Source organism: Camelus ferus, chromosome 36 (genome assembly GCF_009834535.1).
Source record: "Camelus ferus isolate YT-003-E chromosome 36, BCGSAC_Cfer_1.0, whole genome shotgun sequence".
Classification (NCBI taxonomy): domain Eukaryota; kingdom Metazoa; phylum Chordata; class Mammalia; order Artiodactyla; family Camelidae; genus Camelus; species Camelus ferus.
In genome coordinates this window covers 8,770,577-8,793,994 of record NC_045731.1, presented here as the reverse complement: position 1 = coordinate 8,793,994, position 23,418 = coordinate 8,770,577, and positions in this window count along the sequence as shown.

Sequence of the window (23,418 nt, the reverse complement as noted above, 5' to 3'; positions counted from 1 at the left end):
TCGGCGTGTCTTCCCGTAGTGTCCCTTAGTGCGAGATGCCAGGGAAATGCGGGGGTTGGGCTCGAAATTCAGGTAGCTTCTAGTTCCTCCCCCTGGAGAGGGGAGGTAATTAGCGGAATTCCCCCTGCCAGGCTACAGATGTGACATGAGGCAGGTGGGTGGAGGGCGGCCCCAAACATCCCCCACACAGTCGGCCATGTTCCAGAATTTTGAGTGTGGGGAGTTTCCGTCTTCTGTCTGCAGCGCCTGGGATCACGTAGGAACCAACCCCGTGTTTTCAACGAGTGTCTAATACTGCAGGCTGCCGGGAAAATGCGGTGGTTAGGCTGGAAATGCAGGTAGCATCTAGTGCCTCCACCTGGACAGGGGAGGTAAATAGCGGAATTCCCCCTGCCAGGAAACACCTGTGACACCAGGCAGCTGCGTCGTGGGCGGCCCCAAACCTCTCCCACTCACTCGTACATGATCCAGAATTCTGAGTTTGGGTAGGTTCCCTCTTCTGTCTTTAGCGCCTGGGATCTCCTAGGAGCACACCGCGTGTATTTCCCGAGTGTCTCCTAGTGCGGGCTGCCGGGTAAATGTGGGGTATTGCCTGGAAATGCAGGTAGCATCTAGTGCCTCCCCCTGGACAGGGGAGGTAATTAGCGGAATACCCCCTGCCGGGCAACACAGGTGACAACAGGCAGCTGCGTGGAGAGCGGCCCCAAACCTCCCCCACACACTCGGCCGTGTTCCGGGATTCTGAGTGTGGGGAGGTTCCGTTTTCTATCTGCAGTGCCTGGGATCTCCGAGGAGCATTCGGCGTGTCTTCCCGTAGTGTCCCTTAGTGCGAGATGCCAGGGAAATGCGGGGGTTGGGCTCGAAATTCAGGTAGCTTCTAGTTCCTCCCCCTGGAGAGGGGAGGTAATTAGCGGAATTCCCCCTGCCAGGAAACACCTGTGACACCAGGCAGCTTCGTCGAGGGCGGCCCCAAACCTCTCCCACTCACTCGTACGTTATCCGGAATTCTGAGTTTGGGTAGGTTCCCTCTTCTGTCTGCAGCGCCTGGGATCTCATAGGATCCCTCCGCATGTCTTCCCAGATTGTCTCCTACAGCAAGCTGCCAGGGAAACGGGGGTTGGGCTGGAAATGAAAGTAGCATCTGCTGCCTCCTCCTGGAATGGGGAGGTAATTAGCGGACTTCCCCCTGCCAGGCAACACCAGTGACACCATGCATATGCGTGGAGGTCAGCCCCAAACCTCCCCCACACACTCGGCCGTGTTCCGGGATTCTGAGAGTGGGGATGTTCCGTCTTCAGTCTGCAGCGCCTGGGATCACGTAGGAACCAACCGCGTGATTTCAACGAGTGTTTAACACTGCGGGCTGCAGGGGAAATGCGGGCGTTAGGCTGGAAATGCAGGTAGCATCTAGTGCCTCCCCCTGGACAGGGGAGGTAATTAGCGGACTTCCCCCTGCCAGGCAACACCTGTGACATCAGGCAGCTGCGTGGTGGGCGGCCCCCAACCTCCCCCACTCACTCGTACGTGATCCGGAATTCTGAGTGTGGGTATGTTCCCTCTTATGTCTGCAGCTCCTCGGATCTGATAGGAACCATCCGCTTGACTTCCTCGAGTGTCTCCTAGTGCGGGATGCCGGGAAAAGGCGGGGGTTGGGCTGGAAATGCAGCTAGCATCTAGTGCCTCCACTTGGACAGGGGAGGAAATTAGCGGAATTCCCCCTGCAAGGCAACACCTGTGGCACATGACAGCTGCGTGGAAAGTGGCCCCCAACCTCCCCCACACACTCGGCCGTATTCCGGGATTCTGAGTGTGGGGATGTTCTGTCTTTTGTCTGCAGCGCCTGGTATCTCCTAGGAGCCCTCCAATTGTCTTCCCCGATTGTCTACTATGGCGAGCTGCCGGGGAATGCGGGGGTTGGGCAGGAAATGCAGGTAGCATCTAGTGCCTCCCCCTGGAATGGGGAGGTAATTAGCGGACTTTCCCCTGCCAGGCAACACCTGTGACACCAGGCAGCTGCGTGGTGGGCGGCCCCTAACCTCCCCCACTCACTCGTACGTGATCCGGAATTGTGAGTGTGGGGAGGTTCCGTCTTCTGTCTGTAGCACCTGGGATCTCCGAGGAGCCAACCACGTGTATTCCCCGAGTACTCATAGTGCGGGCTTCAGTGGAAAAGTGGGGGTTGTTTTGGAAATGCAGGTAGCATCTAGTGCCTAATCCAGTACAGGGTAGGTAATAAGCGGGCTTCCCGCTGCCAGGCAAAACTTGTGACACCATGCAGATGCGTGGAAAGTGGCCCCAAACCTCCCCCCACACTCGGCCGTGATCCGGAATTGTGAGTGTGGGGAGGTTCCGTCTTCTGTCTGCAGTGCCTGGGATCTCCTAGGAGCCCTCGGCGTGTCTTCCCCTAGTGTCTCTTAATACGGGATGCTGGGGAAAGGCGGTGGTTGGTCTGGAAAATCAGGTAGCTTCTAGTGCCTCCCCATGGACAGGGGAGGTAATTAGCGGAATTCCCCCTGCCAGGAAACACCTGTGACACCAGGAAGCTGCGTGGAGGTCGTCCCCAAACTTTCCCCACAAACTCGGCCGTGTTTCAGAATTCTGAGTGTGGGAAAGTTCCGTCATATGTCTGCAGCGCTGGGATCTACTAGAAGCCATCCGCGTGTATTCCTCTAGTGTCTAATAGTGCGGGCTGCCGGGAAAAAGAGGGGGTTAGGCTGGAAATGCTGGTAGCATCTAGTTCCTCCCCCTGGACAGGGGAGGAAATTAGCGGACTTCCTCCTGCCAGGCAACAACTGTGACACCAGGCAGCTGCGTCGAGGTCGGCCCCAAACCTCCCCAACTCCCTCGTACGTGATCCGGAATTCTCAGTGTGGGGAGGTTCCGTCTTCTGTCTGCAGCGCCTGGGATCACGTAGGAACCAACCCCGTGTTTTCAACGAGTGTCTAATACTGCGGGCTGCCGGGGAAATGCGGTGGTTAGGCTGGAAATGCAGGTAGCATCTAGTGCCTCCACCTGGACAGGGGAGGTAAATAGCGGAATTCCCCCTGCCAGGAAACACCTGTGACACCAGGCAGCTGCGTCGTGGGCGGCCCCAAACCTCTCCCACTCACTCGTACATGATCCAGAATTCTGAGTTTGGGTAGGTTCCCTCTTCTGTCTTTAGCGCCTGGGATCTCCTAGGAGCACACCGCGTGTATTTCCCGAGTGTCTCCTAGTGCGGGCTGCCGGGTAAATGTGGGGTATTGCCTGGAAATGCAGGTAGCATCTAGTGCCTCCCCCTGGACAGGGGAGGGTAATTAGCGGAATACCCCCTGCCGGGCAACACAGGTGACAACAGGCAGCTGCGTGGAGAGCGGCCCCAAACCTCCCCCACACACTCGGCCGTGTTCCGGGATTCTGAGTGTGGGGAGGTTCCGTTTTCTATCTGCAGTGCCTGGGATCTCCGAGGAGCATTCGGCGTGTCTTCCCGTAGTGTCCCTTAGTGCGAGATGCCAGGGAAATGCGGGGGTTGGGCTCGAAATTCAGGTAGCTTCTAGTTCCTCCCCCTGGAGAGGGGAGGTAATTAGCGGAATTCCCCCTGCCAGGAAACACCTGTGACACCAGGCAGCTTCGTCGAGGGCGGCCCCAAACCTCTCCCACTCACTCGTACGTTATCCGGAATTCTGAGTTTGGGTAGGTTCCCTCTTCTGTCTGCAGAGCCTGGGATCTCCTAGGATCCCTCCGCATGTCTTCCCAGATTGTCTCCTACAGCAAGCTGCCAGGGAAACGGGGGTTGGGCTGGAAATGCAGGTAGCATCTGCTGCCTCCTCCTGGAATGGGGAGGAAATTAGCGGACTTCCCCCTGCCAGGCAACACCAGTGACACCATGCATATGCCTGGAAGTCAGCCCCAAACCTCCCCCACACACTCGGCCGTGTTCCGGGATTCTGAGAGTGGGGATGTTCCGTCTTCTGTCTGCAGCGCCTGGGATCACGTAGGAACCAACCGCGTGATTTCAACGAGTGTCTAACACTGCGGGCTGCAGGAGAAATGCGGGGGTTACGCTGGAAATGCAGGTAGCATCTAGTGCCTCCCCCTGGACAGGGGATGTAATTAGCGGACTTCCCCCTGCCAGGCAACACCTGTGAAATCAGGCAGCTGCGTGGTGGGCGGCCCCCAACCTCCCCCACTCACTCGTACGTGATCCGGAATTCTGAGTGTGGGTATGTTCCCTCTTCTGTCTGCAGCTCCTCGGATCTGATAGGAGCCATCCGCTTGACTTCCTCGAGTGTCTCCTAGTGCGGGATGCCGGGGAAAGGCGGGGGTTGGGCTGGAAATGCAGCTAGCATCTACTGCCTCCACTTGGACAGGGGAGGAAATTAGCGGAATTCCCCCTGCAAGGCAACACCTGTGACACATGACAGCTGCGTGGAAAGTGGCCCCAAACCTCCCCCACACACTCGGCCGTGATCCGGAATTGTGAGTGTGGGGAGGTTCCGGCTTTTGTCTGCAGCGCCTGGGTTCTCCTAGGAGCCCTCCACGTGTCTTCCCCGAGTGTCTCCTATTGTGGGCTTCAATGGAAAGACGGGGGTTGTGTTGGAAATGCAGGTAGCATCTTGTGCCTCCTCCTGTACAGGGGAGGAAATAAGCGGACTTCCCCCTGACAGGAAAAACCTGTGACACCAGGCATCTGCGTGGAGGGTGTCCCCAAATCTCCCCCACACACTCGGCCGTGTTCCGGGATTCTGAGTGTGGGGAGTTTCCGTTTTCTATCTGCAGTGCCTGGGATCTCCGAGGAGCATTCGGCGTGTCTTCCCGTAGTGTCCCTTAGTGCGAGATGCCAGGGAAATGCGGGGGTTGGGCTCGAAATTCAGGTAGCTTCTAGTTCCTCCCCCTGGAGAGGGGAGGTAATTAGCGGAATTCCCCCTGCCAGGAAACACCTGTGACACCAGGCAGCTTCGTCGAGGGCGGCCCCAAAACTCTCCCACTCACTCGTACGTTATCCGGAATTCTGAGTTTGGGTAGGTTCCCTCTTCTGTCTGCAGCGCCTGGGATCTCCTAGGATCCCTCCGCATGTCTTCCCAGATTGTCTCCTACAGCAAGCTGCCAGGGAAAAGGGGGTTGGGCTGGAAATGCAGGTAGCATCTGCTGCCTCCTCCTGGAATGGGGAGGAAATTAGCGGACTTCCACCTGCCAGGCAACACCAGTGACACCATGCATATGCCTGGAGGTCAGCCCCAAACCTCCCCCACACACTCGGCCGTGTTCCGGGATTCTGAGAGTGGGGATGTTCCGTCTTCTGTCTGCAGCACCTGGGATCACGTAGGAACCAACCGCGTGATTTCAACGAGTGTCTAACACTGCGGGCTGCAGGAGAAATGCGGGGGTTACGCTGGAAATGCAGGTAGCATCTAGTGCCTCCCCCTGGACAGGGGAGGTAATTAGCGGACTTCCCCCTGCCAGGCAACACCTGTGAAATCAGGCAGCTGCGTGGTGGGCGGCCCCCAACCTCCCCCACTCACTCGTACGTGATCCGGAATTCTGAGTGTGGGTATGTTCCCTCTTCTGTCTGCAGCTCCTCGGATCTGATAGGAGCCATCCGCTTGACTTCCTCGAGTGTCTCCTAGTGCGGGATGCCGGGGAAAGGCGGGGGTTGGGCTGGAAATGCAGCTAGCATCTAGTGCCTCCACTTGGACAGGGGAGGAAATTAGCGGAATTCCCCCTGCAAGGCAACACCTGTGACACATGACAGCTGCGTGGAAAGTGGCCCCAAACCTCCCCCACACACTCGGCCATGATCCGGAATTGTGAGTGTGGGGAGGTTCCGTCTTCTGTCTGTAGCGCCTGGGATCTCCTAGGAGTCCACCACGTGTATTCCCCGATTAGTCTTAGTGCGGGCTTCAATGGAAAAGTGGGGGTTGTTTTGGAAGTGCAGGTAGCATCTAGTGCCTCCTCCAGTAAAGGGGAGGTAATAAGCGGAATTCCCCCTGCCAGGCAAAACCTGTGACACCATGCAGATGCGTGGAGGGCGGCCCCAAACCTCCCCTACACACTCGGCCGTATTCCGGGATTCTGAGTGTGGGGATGTTCTGTCTTCTGTCTGCAGCGCCAGGGATCTCCTAGGAGCCCTCCACTTGTCTTCCCCGATTGTCTACTAAGGCGAGCTGCCGGGGAATGCGGGGGTTAGGCAGGAAATGCAGGTAGCATCTAGTGCCTCCCCCTGGAATGGGGAGGTAATTAGCAGACTTCTCCCTGCCAGGCAACACGTGAGACACAAGGCAGCTGCGTGGTGGGCGGCCCCAAACCTCCCCCACACAATCGGCCGTGTTTCGGAATTCTGAGTGTGTGGAGGTTCCGTCTTCTGTCTGCAGCGCCTGGGATCTCCTAGGAGCCCTCGGCGTGTCTTCCCCTAGTGTCTCTTAATGCGTGATGCCGGGGAAAGGCGGTGGATGGTCTGGAAAATCAGGTAGCTTCTAGTGCCTCCCCCTGGACAGGGGAGGTAATTAGCGGAATTCCCCCTGCCAGGAAACACCTGTGACACCAAGAAGCTGCGTGGAGGTCGTCCCCAAACTTTCCCCACAAACTCGGCCGTGTTTCAGAATTCTGAGTGTGGGAAGGTTCCGTCATATGTCTGCAGCGCCTTAAATCTACTAGGAGCCATCCGCGTGTATTCCTCGAGTGTCTAATAGTGTGGGCTGCCGGGGAAAAGAGGGGGTTAGACTGGAAATGCTGGTAGCATCTAGTGCCTCCCCCTGGACAGGGGAGGTAATTAGCAGAATACCCCCTGCCGGGCAACACAGGTGACACCAGGCAGCTGCGTGGAGAGTGGCCCCAAACCTCCCCCACACACTCGGCCGTGATCCGGTATTCTGAGTGTGGGGAGGTTCCGTCTTATGTCTGCAGTTCCTGATATCTCCTAGGAGCCATCCGCGTGTATTCCCCGAGTGTCTTATAGTGCGGGCTTCAATGGAAATGCGGGGTTGGGCTGGAAATGCAGGTAGCATCTGCTGCCTCCTCCTGGAATGGGGAGGTAATTAGCGGACTTCCACCTGCCAGGCAACACCAGTGACACCATGCAGATGCGTGGTGGGCGGCCCCAAACCTGCCCCACACAATCGGACGTGTTCCGGGATTCTGAGTGAGGGGAGGTTCCGTTTTCTGTCTGCAGTGCCTGGGATCTCCTAGGAGCCCTCGGCGTGTCTTCTCCTAGTGTCTCTTAATGCGGGATGCCGGGGAAAGGCGGTGGTTGGTCTGGAAAATCAGGTAGATTCTAGTGCCTCCCCCTGGACATGGGAGGAAATTAGCGGACTTCCCCCTGCCAGGCAACAACTGTGACACCTTACAGCTGCGTGGTGGGCGGCCCCCAACCTCCCCCACTCACTCGTACGTGATCCGGAATTCTGAGTGTGGGTATGTTCCCTCTTCTGTCTGCAGCTCCTCGGATCTGATAGGAGCCATCCGCTTGACTTCCTCGAGTGTCTCCTAGTGCGGGATGCCGGGGAAAGGCGGGGGTTGGGCTGGAAATGCAGGTTGCATCTAGTGCCTCCACTTGGACAGGGGAGGAAATTAGCGGAATTCCCCCTGCAAGGCAACACCTGTGACACATGACAGCTGCGTGGAAAGTGGCCCCAAACCTCCCCCACACACTCGGTCGTGATCCGGAATTGTGAGTGTGGGGAGGTTCCGTCTTCTGTCTGTAGCGCCTGGGATCTCCTAGGAGCCCACCACGTGTATTCCCCGAGTACTCTTAGTGCGGGCTTCAATGGAAAAGTGGGGGTTGTTTTGGAAATGCAGGCTGCATCTAGTGCCTCCTCCAGTACAGGGGAGGTAATAAGCGGACTTCCCCCTGCCAGGCAAAACCTGTGACACCATGCAGATGCGTGGAGGGCGGCCCCAAACCTCCCCAACACACTCGGCCGTATTCCGGGATTCTGAGTGTGGGGATGTTCTGTCTTCTGTCTGCAGCGCCTGGTATCTCCTAAGAGCCCACCACTTGTCTTCCCCGATTGTCTACTACGGCAAGCTGCCGGGGAATGCGGGGTTTGGGCAGGAAATGCAGGTAGCATCTAGTGCCTCCCCCTGGAATGGGGAGGTAATTAGCGGACTTCCCCCTGCCAGGCAACACCTGTGACACCAGGTAGCTGCGTGGTGGGCGGCCCAAAACCTGCCCCACACAATCGGACGTGTTCCGGGATTCTGAGTGAGGGGAGGTTCCGTTTTCTGTCTGCAGTGCCTGGGATCTCCTAGGAGACCTCCGCGTGTCTTCCCCTAGTGTCTCTTAATGCGGAATGCCGGGGAAAGGCGGTGGTTGGTCTGGAAAATCAGGTAGCTTCTAGTGCCTCCCCCTGGACAGGGGAGGTAATTAGCGGAATTCCCCCTGCCAGGAAACACCTGTGACACCAGGAAGCTGCGTGGAGGTCGTCCCCAAACTTTCCCCACAAACTCGGCCGTGTATCAGAATTCTGAGTGTGGGAAGGTTCCGTCATCTGTCTGCAGCGCCTGGGATCTACTAGGAGCCATCCGCGTGTATTCCTCGAGTGTCTAATAGTGCGGGCTGCCAGGGAAAAGAGGGGGTTAGGCTGGAAATGCTGGTAGCATCAAGTGCCTCCCCCTGGACTGGGGAGGAAATTAGCGGACTTCCTCCTGCCAGGCAACAACTGTGAAACCAGGCAGCTGCGTCGAGGTCGGCCCCAAACCTCCCCAACTCCCTCGTACGTGATCCGGAATTCTCAGTGTGGGGAGGTTCCGTCTTCTGTCTGCAGCACCTGTGATCTCCTAGGAGACCTCCGAGTGTCTTCCCCGAGTGTCTCCTAGTGCGGGCTGCCGGGGAAATACGGGGGATTTCCTGGAAATGTAGGTAGCATCTAGTGCCTCCCCCTGGAAAGGGGAGGTATTTAGCGGACTTCCCCCTGCCAGGCTACAGATGTGACATGAGGCAGGTGGGTGGAGGGCGGCCCCAAACATCCCCCACACAGTCGGCCATGTTCCGGAATTCTGAGTGTGGGGATGTTCTGTGTTCTGTCTGCAGCGCCTGGGATCTCCTAGGAGCCCTCGACTTGTCTTCCCCGATTGTCTACTATGGCGAGCTGCCGGGGAATGCGGGGGTTGGGCAGGAAATGCAGGTAGCATCTAGGGCCTCCCCCTGGAATGGGGAGGTAATTAGCGGACTTCCCCCTGCCAGGCAACACCTGTGACACAAGGCAGCTGCGTGGTGGGCGGCCCCAAACTTGCCCCACACAATCGGACTTGTTCCGGGATTCTGAGTGAGGGGAGGTTCCGTTTTCTGTCTGCAGTGCCTGGGATCTCCTAGGAGCCCTCGGCGTGTCTTCCCCTAGTGTTTCTTAGTGCGGGATGCAGTGGAAAGTCGGCGGATGGGCTGGAAATTCAGGTAGCTTTAAGTGCCTCCCCCTGGACAGGGGAGGTATTTAGCGGAATTCCCCCTGCAAACAAACACCTGTGACACCAGGCAGCTGCGTGGAGGTTGGCCCCAAACTTTCCCCAAAAACTCGGCCGTGTTTCAGAATTCTGAGTGTGGGTAGGATCCCTCTTTTGTCTGCAGCGCCTGGGATATCCTAGGAGCCGTCCGCGTGACTTCCTCGAGTGTTCCGTGGTGCGGGCTGCCGGGGAAATGCGGGGGTTGGGCTGGAAATGCAGGTAGCATCTAGTGCCTCCACCTGGACAGGGGAGGTAATTAGCGAAATTCCCCTTGCCAGGCAACACCTGTGACACCACGCAGCTGCGTGGTGTGTGGCCCCAAACCTCCCTCACACACTCGGCTGTGTTCTGGGATTTGAGTGTGGCGAGGTTCCGTTTTCTGTCTGCAGTGCCTGAGATCTCCTAGGAGCCCTCGGCGTGTCTTCCCCTAGTGTCTCTTAATGCGGGATGCCGGGGAAAGGCGGTGGTTGGTCTGGAAAATCAGGTAGCTTCTAGTGCCTCCACCTGGAATGGGGAGGTAATTAGCAGACTTCCCCCTGCCAGTCAACACCTGTGACACCAGGCAGCTGCGTGGTGGGCGCCCCAAACCTCCCCCACACAATCGGCCGTGTTTCGCTATTCTGAGTGTGTGGAGGTTCCGTCTTCTGTCTGCAGCGCCTGGGATCTCCTAGGAGCCCTCCACGTGTATTCCTCGAGTGTTTAGTAGTGCGGGCTGCCGGGGAAATGCAGGGGTTAGGCTGGAAATGCAGGTAGCATCTAGTGCCTCCCCCTGGACATGGGATGTAATTAGCGGACTTCCCCCTGCCAGGCAACAACTTTGACACCAGGCAGCTGCGTGGAGGGCGGCCCCAAACCTCCCCCACACAATCGGCCGTGTTTCGCTATTCTGAGTTTGGGGAGGTTCCGTCTTCTGTCTGCAGCGCCTGGGATCACGTAGGAACCAACCGCGTGTTTTCAACGAGAGTCTAACACTGCGGGCTGCAGGGGAAATGCGGGGGTTAGGCTGGAAATGCAGGTAGCATCTAGTGCCTCCCCCTGGACAGGGGAGTTAATTAGCGGACTTCCCCCTGCCAGGCAACACCTGTGACATCAGGCAGCTGCGTGGAGGGCGGCCCCCAGCCTCCCCCACTCACTCGTACTTGATCCGGAATTCTGAGTGTTGGTAGGTTCCCTCTTCGATCTGCAGCGCCTCTTATCTCCTAGGAGCCATCCGCTTGACTTCATCGAGTGTCTCCTAGTGCGGGATGACGCGGAAAGGCGGGGGTTGGGCTGGAAATGCTGGTAGCATCTAGTGCCTCCACTTGGACAGGGGAGGAAATTAGCGGAATTCCCCCTGCAAGGCAACACCGGTGACACATGACAGCTGCGTGGAAAGTGGCCCCAAACCTCCCCCACACACTCGGCCGTGATCCGGAATTGTGAGTGTGGGGAGGTTCCGTCTTCTGTCTGTAGCGCCTGGGATCTCCTAGGAGCCCACCGCGTGTATTCCCCGAGTACTCATAGTGCGGGCTTCAATGGAAAAGTGGGGGTTGTTTTGGAAATGCAGGTAGCATCTAGTGCCTCCTCCAGTACAGGGTAGGTAATAAGCGGACTTCCCCCTGCCAGGTAAAACCTGTGACACCATGCAGATGCGTGGAGGGCGGCCCCAAATCTCCCGCACACACTCGGCCGTATTTTGGGATTCTGAGTGTGGGGATGTTCTGTCTTTTGTCTGCAGTGCCTGGGATCTCCTAGGAGCCCACGTCCTGTCTTCCCCTAGTGTCTCTTAGTGCGGGATGCCTGGGAAATTCGGGGGTTGGGCTGGAAATTCAGGTAGCTTCTAGTGCCTCCCCCTGGACAGGGGAGTTAATTAGCGGAATTCCCCCTGCTAGGAAACACCTGTGACACCAGGCAGCTGCGTGGTTGTTGGCCCCAAACTTTCCCCACAAACTCGGCCGTGTTTCGGAATTCTGAGTGTGTGAAGGTTCCGTCTTCTGTCTGCAGCACCTGGGATCTCCTAGGAGCCCTCCACGTGTATTCCTCGAGTGTCTACCTGCGCGGGCTGCCGGGGAAAAGCGGGGGTTAGGCTGGAAATGCAGGTAGCATCTAGTGCCTCCCCCTGGACATGGGAGGTAATTAGCGTACTTCCCCCTGCCAGGCAACACCTGTGACACCAGGCAGCTGCGTGGTGGGCGGCCCCAAACCTGCCCTACACAATCGGACGTGTTCCAGGATTCTGAGTGAGGGGAGGTTCCATTTTCTGTCTGCTGTGCCTGGGATCTTCTAGGAGCCCTCGGCGTGTCTTCCCCAAGTGTTTCTTAGTGCGGGATGCAGGGGAAAGTCAGGGGATGGGCTGGAAATTCAGGTAGCTTTAAGTGCCTCCCCCTGGACAGGGGAGGTAATTAGCGGAATTCCCCCTGCAAAGAAACACCTGTGAGACCAGGTAGCTTCGTGGAGGTTGGCCCCAAACTTTCCCCAAAAACTCGGCCGTGTTTCAGAATTCTGAGTGTGGGTAGGATCCCTCTTCTGTCTGCAGCGCCTGGGATCTCCTAGGAGCCGTCCACGTGACTTCCTCGAGTGTTTCCTAGTGCGGGCTGCCGGGGAAAGGCGGGGGTTGGGCTGGAAATGCAGGTAGCATCTAGTGCCTCCACCTGGACAGGGGAGGTAATTAGCGGAATTCCCCTTGCCAGGCAACACCTGTGACACCAGGAAGCTGCGTGGAAGGCGGCCCCAAACCTCCCCCACTCACTCGTACGTGATTCCGAATTCTGAGTGTGGGTAGGTTCCCTCTTCTGTCTGCAGGGCCTCGGATTTCCTAAGAGCCCTCCGCTTGACTTCCTCGAGTGTCTCTTAGTGCGGGATTCCGGGGAAAGGCGGGGGTAGGGCTGGAAATGCAGGTAGCATCTAGTGCCTCCGCCTGGACAGGGGAGGAAATTAGCCGAATTCCCCCTGCCAGGCAACAGCTATGACACGAGTCACCTGGGTGGAGGGCGGCCCCAAACCTCCCCCACACACTCGGCCATGTTCCGGAATTCTGAGTGTGGGGAGGTTCCGTCTTCTGTCTGCAGCTCCTGGGATCTCCTAGGAGCCCTCCACGTCTATTCCTCGAGTGTCTAGTAGTGCGGGCTGCCGGGGAAAAGCAGGGGTTAGGCTGGAAATGCATTTAGAATCTAGTGCCTCCCCCTGGATATGGGAGGTAATTAGTGGATTTCCCCCTGCCAGGCAACAACTGAGAAACCAGGCAGCTGCATGGAGGGCGGCCCCATACCTACCCTCTCACTCGTACGTGATTCCGAATTCTGAGTGTGGGTAGGTTCCCTCTTCTGTCTGCAGCGCCTCGGATCTTCTAAGAGCCCTCCGCTTGACTTCCTCGAGTGTCTCCTAGTGCGGGATGCCGGGGAATGGCGGGGGTAGGGCTGGAAATGCAGGTAGCATCTAGTGCCTTCCCCTGGACAGGGGAGGTAATTAGCGGAATTTCCCCTGCCAGACAACACCTGTGACAACAGGCAGCTGCGTGGAGAGCGGCCCCAAACCTCCCCCACACACACGGCCGTGTTCCAGAATTCTGAGTTTGGGGAGGTTCCGTCTTCTGTCTGTAGCGACTGGGATCTCCTAGGAGCCCTCCGATTGTCTTCCCCGAGTATCTACTTGTGCGTGCTGCCGGGGAAATGCGGGGGTTAGGCTGGAAATGCAGGTAGCATCTAGTGACTTCCCCTGGACAGGGGAGGTAATTAGCGTAATTCCCCCTGCCATGCAACACCTGTGACACCAGACAGTTTCGTGGAGGGCGGCCCCAAACCTCTCCCACACACTCGTACGTGATCCGGAAATCTGAGTGTGGGGAAGTTCCGTATTCCGACTGCAGTGCTGGGGATCACCTAGGAGCCATCCTCGTGTCTTCCTCTACTGTCTCATAGTGCGGGTTGCAAGGGAAATGAGGGGGTTGGGCTGGAAATGCAGGTAGCAACTAGTGCCTCCCCCTGGACAGGGGAGATATTTAGAGGAGTTCCCCCTGAGATGCAACACCTATGAAACCTGGCAGCTGCATGGAGGGCGGCCCCATACCTCCCCCACACACTCGGGCGTGTTCCGGATTTCTGAGTGTGGGGAGGTTCCGTATTCAGTCTACAGTGCCTGGGATCTCCTAGGAGCCCTTCACGTTTCTTCCTCGAGTGTCTCCTAGTGCGGGCTTCCGGGGAAATGCGGGGTTTCGGCAGTAAAAGCAGGTAGCATCTAGTATCTCCCCCTGGACAGGTGAGGTAATTAGCGTACTTCGCCCTGACAGGCAACACCTGTGACACCTGGCAGATGCGTGGAGGTCGCCCCTAAACCTCACCCACTCACTCGTACGTGATCCGGAATTCTGAGATTGGGGAGTTTCCGTCTTCTCTCTGCAGCGCCTGTGATCACGTAGGAAACAACCACATGTTTTCAATGAGTGTCTAATACTGCGAGCTGCCAGGGAAATGCGGGGGTTAGGCTGGAAATGCAGGTAGCATCTAGTGTCTCCCCCTGGACAGGGGAGGAAATGAGCGGACTTCCCCCTGCCAGGCAACAACTGTGAAACCTGACAGCTGCGTGGTGGGCGGCCCCCAACCTCCCCCACTCACTCGTACGTGATCCGGAATTCTGAGTGTGGGTATGTTCCCTCTTCTGTCTGCAGCTCCTCGGATCTGAAAGGAGCCATCCGCTTGACTTCCTCGAGTGTCTCCTAGTGCGGGATGCCGGGGAAAGGCGGGGGTTGGGCTGGAAATGCAGGTTGCATCTAGTGCCTCCACTTGGACACGGGAGGAAATTAGCGGAATTCCCCCTGCAAGGCAACACCTGTGGCACATGACAGCTGCGTGGAAAGTGGCCCCCAACCTCCCCCACACACTCGGCCGTATTCCGGGATTCTGAGTGTGGGGATGTTCTGTCTTTTGTCTGCAGCGCCTGGTATCTCCTAGGAGCCCTCCAATTGTCTTCCCCGATTGTCTACTATGGCGAGCTGCCGGGGAATGCGGGGGTTGGGCAGGAAATGCAGGTAGCATCTAGTGCCTCCCCCTGGAATGGGGAGGTAATTAGCGGACTTCCCCCTGCCAGGCAACACCTGTGACACCAGGCAGCTGCGTGGTGGGCGGCCCCTAACCTCCCCCACTCACTCGTACGTGATCCGGAATTGTGAGTGTGGGGAGGTTCCGTCTTCTGTCTGTAGCGCCTGGGATCTCCGAGGAGCCAACCACGTGTATTCCCCGAGTACTCATAGTGCGGGCTTCAGTGGAAAAGTGGGGGTTGTTTTGGAAATGCAGGTAGCATCTAGTGCCTAATCCAGTACAGGGGAGGTAATAAGCGGGCTTCCCGCTGCCAGGCAAAACTTGTGACACCATGCAGATGCGTGGAAAGTGGCCCCAAACCTCCCCCCACACTCGGCCGTGATCCGGAATTGTGAGTGTGGGGAGGTTCCGTCTTCTGTCTGCAGTGCCTGGGATCTCCTAGGAGCCCTCGGCGTGTCTTCCCCTAGTGTCTCTTAATACGGGATGCTGGGGAAAGGCGGTGGTTGGTCTGGAAAATCAGGTAGCTTCTAGTGCCTCCCCATGGACAGGGGAGGTAATTAGCGGAATTCCCCCTGCCAGGAAACACCTGTGACACCAGGAAGCTGCGTGGAGGTCGTCCCCAAACTTTCCCCACAAACTCGGCCGTGTTTCAGAATTCTGAGTGTGGGAAAGTTCCGTCATATGTCTGCAGCGCTGGGATCTACTAGAAGCCATCCGCGTGTATTCCTCGAGTGTCTAATAGTGCGGGCTGCCGGGAAAAAGAGGGGGTTAGGCTGGAAATGCTGGTAGCATCTAGTTCCTCCCCCTGGACAGGGGAGGAAATTAGCGGACTTCCTCCTGCCAGGCAACAACTGTGACACCAGGCAGCTGCGTCGAGGTCGGCCCCAAACCTCCCCAACTCCCTCGTACGTGATCCGGAATTCTCAGTGTGGGGAGGTTCCGTCTTCTGTCTGCAGCGCCTGGGATCACGTAGGAACCAACCCCGTGTTTTCAACGAGTGTCTAATACTGCGGGCTGCCGGGGAAATGCGGTGGTTAGGCTGGAAATGCAGGTAGCATCTAGTGCCTCCACCTGGACAGGGGAGGTAAATAGCGGAATTCCCCCTGCCAGGAAACACCTGTGACACCAGGCAGCTGCGTCGTGGGCGGCCCCAAACCTCTCCCACTCACTCGTACATGATCCAGAATTCTGAGTTTGGGTAGGTTCCCTCTTCTGTCTTTAGCGCCTGGGATCTCCTAGGAGCACACCGCGTGTATTTCCCGAGTGTCTCCTAGTGCGGGCTGCCGGGTAAATGTGGGGTATTGCCTGGAAATGCAGGTAGCATCTAGTGCCTCCCCCTGGACAGGGGAGGTAATTAGCGGAATACCCCCTGCCGGGCAACACAGGTGACAACAGGCAGCTGCGTGGAGAGCGGCCCCAAACCTCCCCCACACACTCGGCCGTGTTCCGGGATTCTGAGTGTGGGGAGGTTCCGTTTTCTATCTGCAGTGCCTGGGATCTCCGAGGAGCATTCGGCGTGTCTTCCCGTAGTGTCCCTTAGTGCGAGATGCCAGGGAAATGCGGGGGTTGGGCTCGAAATTCAGGTAGCTTCTAGTTCCTCCCCCTGGAGAGGGGAGGTAATTAGCGGAATTCCCCCTGCCAGGAAACACCTGTGACACCAGGCAGCTTCGTCGAGGGCGGCCCCAAACCTCTCCCACTCACTCGTACGTTATCCGGAATTCTGAGTTTGGGTAGGTTCCCTCTTCTGTCTGCAGCGCCTGGGATCTCATAGGATCCCTCCGCATGTCTTCCCAGATTGTCTCCTACAGCAAGCTGCCAGGGAAACGGGGGTTGGGCTGGAAATGAAAGTAGCATCTGCTGCCTCCTCCTGGAATGGGGAGGTAATTAGCGGACTTCCCCCTGCCAGGCAACACCAGTGACACCATGCATATGCGTGGAGGTCAGCCCCAAACCTCCCCCACACACTCGGCCGTGTTCCGGGATTCTGAGAGTGGGGATGTTCCGTCTTCTGTCTGCAGTGCCTGGGATCTCCGAGGAGCATTCGGCGTGTCTTCCCGTAGTGTCCCTTAGTGCGAGATGCCAGGGAAATGCGGGGGTTGGGCTCGAAATTCAGGTAGCTTCTAGTTCCTCCCCCTGGAGAGGGGAGGTAATTAGCGGAATTCCCCCTGCCAGGCTACAGATGTGACATGAGGCAGGTGGGTGGAGGGCGGCCCCAAACATCCCCCACACAGTCGGCCATGTTCCAGAATTTTGAGTGTGGGGAGTTTCCGTCTTCTGTCTGCAGCGCCTGGGATCACGTAGGAACCAACCCCGTGTTTTCAACGAGTGTCTAATACTGCAGGCTGCCGGGAAAATGCGGTGGTTAGGCTGGAAATGCAGGTAGCATCTAGTGCCTCCACCTGGACAGGGGAGGTAAATAGCGGAATTCCCCCTGCCAGGAAACACCTGTGACACCAGGCAGCTGCGTCGTGGGCGGCCCCAAACCTCTCCCACTCACTCGTACATGATCCAGAATTCTGAGTTTGGGTAGGTTCCCTCTTCTGTCTTTAGCGCCTGGGATCTCCTAGGAGCACACCGCGTGTATTTCCCGAGTGTCTCCTAGTGCGGGCTGCCGGGTAAATGTGGGGTATTGCCTGGAAATGCAGGTAGCATCTAGTGCCTCCCCCTGGACAGGGGAGGTAATTAGCGGAATACCCCCTGCCGGGCAACACAGGTGACAACAGGCAGCTGCGTGGAGAGCGGCCCCAAACCTCCCCCACACACTCGGCCGTGTTCCGGGATTCTGAGTGTGGGGAGGTTCCGTTTTCTATCTGCAGTGCCTGGGATCTCCGAGGAGCATTCGGCGTGTCTTCCCGTAGTGTCCCTTAGTGCGAGATGCCAGGGAAATGCGGGGGTTGGGCTCGAAATTCAGGTAGCTTCTAGTTCCTCCCCCTGGAGAGGGGAGGTAATTAGCGGAATTCCCCCTGCCAGGAAACACCTGTGACACCAGGCAGCTTCGTCGAGGGCGGCCCCAAACCTCTCCCACTCACTCGTACGTTATCCGGAATTCTGAGTTTGGGTAGGTTCCCTCTTCTGTCTGCAGCGCCTGGGATCTCATAGGATCCCTCCGCATGTCTTCCCAGATTGTCTCCTACAGCAAGCTGCCAGGGAAACGGGGGTTGGGCTGGAAATGAAAGTAGCATCTGCTGCCTCCTCCTGGAATGGGGAGGTAATTAGCGGACTTCCCCCTGCCAGGCAATACCAGTGACACCATGCATATGCGTGGAGGTCAGCCCCAAACCTCCCCCACACACTCGGCCGTGTTCCGGGATTCTGAGAGTGGGGATGTTCCGTCTTCAGTCTGCAGCGCCTGGGATCACGTAGGAACCAACCGCGTGATTTCAACGAGTGTTTAACACTGCGGGCTGCAGGGGAAATGCGGGCGTTAGGCTGGAAATGCAGGTAGCATCTAGTGCCTCCCCCTGGACAGGGGAGGTAATTAGCGGACTTCCCCCTGCCAGGCAACACCTGTGACATCAGGCAGCTGCGTGGTGGGCGGCCCCCAACCTCCCCCACTCACTCGTACGTGATCCGGAATTCTGAGTGTGGGTATGTTCCCTCTTATGTCTGCAGCTCCTCGGATCTGATAGGAACCATCCGCTTGACTTCCTCGAGTGTCTCCTAGTGCGGGATGCCGGGAAAAGGCGGGGGTTGGGCTGGAAATGCAGCTAGCATCTAGTGCCTCCACTTGGACAGGGGAGGAAATTAGCGGAATTCCCCCTGCAAGGCAACACCTGTGGCACATGACAGCTGCGTGGAAAGTGGCCCCCAACCTCCCCCACACACTCGGCCGTATTCCGGGATTCTGAGTGTGGGGATGTTCTGTCTTTTGTCTGCAGCGCCTGGTATCTCCTAGGAGCCCTCCAATTGTCTTCCCCGATTGTCTACTATGGCGAGCTGCCGGGGAATGCGGGGGTTGGGCAGGAAATGCAGGTAGCATCTAGTGCCTCCCCCTGGAATGGGGAGGTAATTAGCGGACTTTCCCCTGCCAGGCAACACCTGTGACACCAGGCAGCTGCGTGGTGGGCGGCCCCTAACCTCCCCCACTCACTCGTACGTGATCCGGAATTGTGAGTGTGGGGAGGTTCCGTCTTCTGTCTGTAGCACCTGGGATCTCCGAGGAGCCAACCACGTGTATTCCCCGAGTACTCATAGTGCGGGCTTCAGTGGAAAAGTGGGGGTTGTTTTGGAAATGCAGGTAGCATCTAGTGCCTAATCCAGTACAGGGGAGGTAATAAGCGGGCTTCCCGCTGCCAGGCAAAACTTGTGACACCATGCAGATGCGTGGAAAGTGGCCCCAAACCTCCCCCCACACTCGGCCGTGATCCGGAATTGTGAGTGTGGGGAGGTTCCGTCTTCTGTCTGCAGTGCCTGGGATCTCCTAGGAGCCCTCGGCGTGTCTTCCCCTAGTGTCTCTTAATACGGGATGCTGGGGAAAGGCGGTGGTTGGTCTGGAAAATCAGGTAGCTTCTAGTGCCTCCCCATGGACAGGGGAGGTATTTAGCGGAATTCCCCCTGCCAGGAAACACCTGTGACACCAGGAAGCTGCGTGGAGGTCGTCCCCAAACTTTCCCCACAAACTCGGCCGTGTTTCAGAATTCTGAGTGTGGGAAAGTTCCGTCATATGTCTGCAGCGCTGGGATCTACTAGAAGCCATCCGCGTGTATTCCTCGAGTGTCTAATAGTGCGGGCTGCCGGGAAAAAGAGGGGGTTAGGCTGGAAATGCTGGTAGCATCTAGTTCCTCCCCCTGGACAGGGGAGGAAATTAGCGGACTTCCTCCTGCCAGGCAACAACTGTGACACCAGGCAGCTGCGTCGAGGTCGGCCCCAAACCTCCCCAACTCCCTCGTACGTGATCCGGAATTCTCAGTGTGGGGAGGTTCCGTCTTCTGTCTGCAGCGCCTGGGATCACGTAGGAACCAACCCCGTGTTTTCAACGAGTGTCTAATACTGCGGGCTGCCGGGGAAATGCGGTGGTTAGGCTGGAAATGCAGGTAGCATCTAGTGCCTCCACCTGGACAGGGGAGGTAAATAGCGGAATTCCCCCTGCCAGGAAACACCTGTGACACCAGGCAGCTGCGTCGTGGGCGGCCCCAAACCTCTCCCACTCACTCGTACATGATCCAGAATTCTGAGTTTGGGTAGGTTCCCTCTTCTGTCTTTAGCGCCTGGGATCTCCTAGGAGCACACCGCGTGTATTTCCCGAGTGTCTCCTAGTGCGGGCTGCCGGGTAAATGTGGGGTATTGCCTGGAAATGCAGGTAGCATCTAGTGCCTCCCCCTGGACAGGGGAGGTAATTAGCGGAATACCCCCTGCCGGGCAACACAGGTGACAACAGGCAGCTGCGTGGAGAGCGGCCCCAAACCTCCCCCACACACTCGGCCGTGTTCCGGGATTCTGAGTGTGGGGAGGTTCCGTTTTCTATCTGCAGTGCCTGGGATCTCCGAGGAGCATTCGGCGTGTCTTCCCGTAGTGTCCCTTAGTGCGAGATGCCAGGGAAATGCGGGGGTTGGGCTCGAAATTCAGGTAGCTTCTAGTTCCTCCCCCTGGAGAGGGGAGGTAATTAGCGGAATTCCCCCTGCCAGGAAACACCTGTGACACCAGGCAGCTTCGTCGAGGGCGGCCCCAAACCTCTCCCACTCACTCGTACGTTATCCGGAATTCTGAGTTTGGGTAGGTTCCCTCTTCTGTCTGCAGCGCCTGGGATCTCATAGGATCCCTCCGCATGTCTTCCCAGATTGTCTCCTACAGCAAGCTGCCAGGGAAACGGGGGTTGGGCTGGAAATGAAAGTAGCATCTGCTGCCTCCTCCTGGAATGGGGAGGTAATTAGCGGACTTCCCCCTGCCAGGCAACACCAGTGACACCATGCATATGCGTGGAGGTCAGCCCCAAACCTCCCCCACACACTCGGCCGTGTTCCGGGATTCTGAGAGTGGGGATGTTCCGTCTTCTGTCTGCAGTGCCTGGGATCTCCGAGGAGCATTCGGCGTGTCTTCCCGTAGTGTCCCTTAGTGCGAGATGCCAGGGAAATGCGGGGGTTGGGCTCGAAATTCAGGTAGCTTCTAGTTCCTCCCCCTGGAGAGGGGAGGTAATTAGCGGAATTCCCCCTGCCAGGCTACAGATGTGACATGAGGCAGGTGGGTGGAGGGCGGCCCCAAACATCCCCCACACAGTCGGCCATGTTCCGGAATTTTGAGTGTGGGGAGTTTCCGTCTTCAGTCTGCAGCGCCTGGGATCACGTAGGAACCAACCCCGTGTTTTCAACGAGTGTCTAATACTGCAGGCTGCCGGGAAAATGCGGTGGTTAGGCTGGAAATGCAGGTAGCATCTAGTGCCTCCACCTGGACAGGGGAGGTAAATAGCGGAATTCCCCCTGCCAGGAAACACCTGTGACACCAGGCAGCTGCGTCGTGGGCGGCCCCAAACCTCTCCCACTCACTCGTACATGATCCAGAATTCTGAGTTTGGGTAGGTTCCCTCTTCTGTCTTTAGCGCCTGGGATCTCCTAGGAGCACACCGCGTGTATTTCCCGAGTGTCTCCTAGTGCGGGCTGCCGGGTAAATGTGGGGTATTGCCTGGAAATGCAGGTAGCATCTAGTGCCTCCCCCTGGACAGGGGAGGTAATTAGCGGAATACCCCCTGCCGGGCAACACAGGTGACAACAGGCAGCTGCGTGGAGAGCGGCCCCAAACCTCCCCCACACACTCGGCCGTGTTCCGGGATTCTGAGTGTGGGGAGGTTCCGTTTTCTATCTGCAGTGCCTGGGATCTCCGAGGAGCATTCGGCGTGTCTTCCCGTAGTGTCCCTTAGTGCGAGATGCCAGGGAAATGCGGGGGTTGGGCTCGAAATTCAGGTAGCTTCTAGTTCCTCCCCCTGGAGAGGGGAGGTAATTAGCGGAATTCCCCCTGCCAGGAAACACCTGTGACACCAGGCAGCTTCGTCGAGGGCGGCCCCAAACCTCTCCCACTCACTCGTACGTTATCCGGAATTCTGAGTTTGGGTAGGTTCCCTCTTCTGTCTGCAGCGCCTGGGATCTCATAGGATCCCTCCGCATGTCTTCCCAGATTGTCTCCTACAGCAAGCTGCCAGGGAAACGGGGGTTGGGCTGGAAATGAAAGTAGCATCTGCTGCCTCCTCCTGGAATGGGGAGGTAATTAGCGGACTTCCCCCTGCCAGGCAACACCAGTGACACCATGCATATGCGTGGAGGTCAGCCCCAAACCTCCCCCACACACTCGGCCGTGTTCCGGGATTCTGAGAGTGGGGATGTTCCGTCTTCAGTCTGCAGCGCCTGGGATCACGTAGGAACCAACCGCGTGATTTCAACGAGTGTTTAACACTGCGGGCTGCAGGGGAAATGCGGGCGTTAGGCTGGAAATGCAGGTAGCATCTAGTGCCTCCCCCTGGACAGGGGAGGTAATTAGCGGACTTCCCCCTGCCAGGCAACACCTGTGACATCAGGCAGCTGCGTGGTGGGCGGCCCCCAACCTCCCCCACTCACTCGTACGTGATCCGGAATTCTGAGTGTGGGTATGTTCCCTCTTATGTCTGCAGCTCCTCGGATCTGATAGGAACCATCCGCTTGACTTCCTCGAGTGTCTCCTAGTGCGGGATGCCGGGAAAAGGCGGGGGTTGGGCTGGAAATGCAGCTAGCATCTAGTGCCTCCACTTGGACAGGGGAGGAAATTAGCGGAATTCCCCCTGCAAGGCAACACCTGTGGCACATGACAGCTGCGTGGAAAGTGGCCCCCAACCTCCCCCACACACTCGGCCGTATTCCGGGATTCTGAGTGTGGGGATGTTCTGTCTTTTGTCTGCAGCGCCTGGTATCTCCTAGGAGCCCTCCAATTGTCTTCCCCGATTGTCTACTATGGCGAGCTGCCGGGGAATGCGGGGGTTGGGCAGGAAATGCAGGTAGCATCTAGTGCCTCCCCCTGGAATGGGGAGGTAATTAGCGGACTTTCCCCTGCCAGGCAACACCTGTGACACCAGGCAGCTGCGTGGTGGGCGGCCCCTAACCTCCCCCACTCACTCGTACGTGATCCGGAATTGTGAGTGTGGGGAGGTTCCGTCTTCTGTCTGTAGCACCTGGGATCTCCGAGGAGCCAACCACGTGTATTCCCCGAGTACTCATAGTGCGGGCTTCAGTGGAAAAGTGGGGGTTGTTTTGGAAATGCAGGTAGCATCTAGTGCCTAATCCAGTACAGGGGAGGTAATAAGCGGGCTTCCCGCTGCCAGGCAAAACTTGTGACACCATGCAGATGCGTGGAAAGTGGCCCCAAACCTCCCCCCACACTCGGCCGTGATCCGGAATTGTGAGTGTGGGGAGGTTCCGTCTTCTGTCTGCAGTGCCTGGGATCTCCTAGGAGCCCTCGGCGTGTCTTCCCCTAGTGTCTCTTAATACGGGATGCTGGGGAAAGGCGGTGGTTGGTCTGGAAAATCAGGTAGCTTCTAGTGCCTCCCCATGGACAGGGGAGGTATTTAGCGGAATTCCCCCTGCCAGGAAACACCTGTGACACCAGGAAGCTGCGTGGAGGTCGTCCCCAAACTTTCCCCACAAACTCGGCCGTGTTTCAGAATTCTGAGTGTGGGAAAGTTCCGTCATATGTCTGCAGCGCTGGGATCTACTAGAAGCCATCCGCGTGTATTCCTCGAGTGTCTAATAGTGCGGGCTGCCGGGAAAAAGAGGGGGTTAGGCTGGAAATGCTGGTAGCATCTAGTTCCTCCCCCTGGACAGGGGAGGAAATTAGCGGACTTCCTCCTGCCAGGCAACAACTGTGACACCAGGCAGCTGCGTCGAGGTCGGCCCCAAACCTCCCCAACTCCCTCGTACGTGATCCGGAATTCTCAGTGTGGGGAGGTTCCGTCTTCTGTCTGCAGCGCCTGGGATCACGTAGGAACCAACCCCGTGTTTTCAACGAGTGTCTAATACTGCGGGCTGCCGGGGAAATG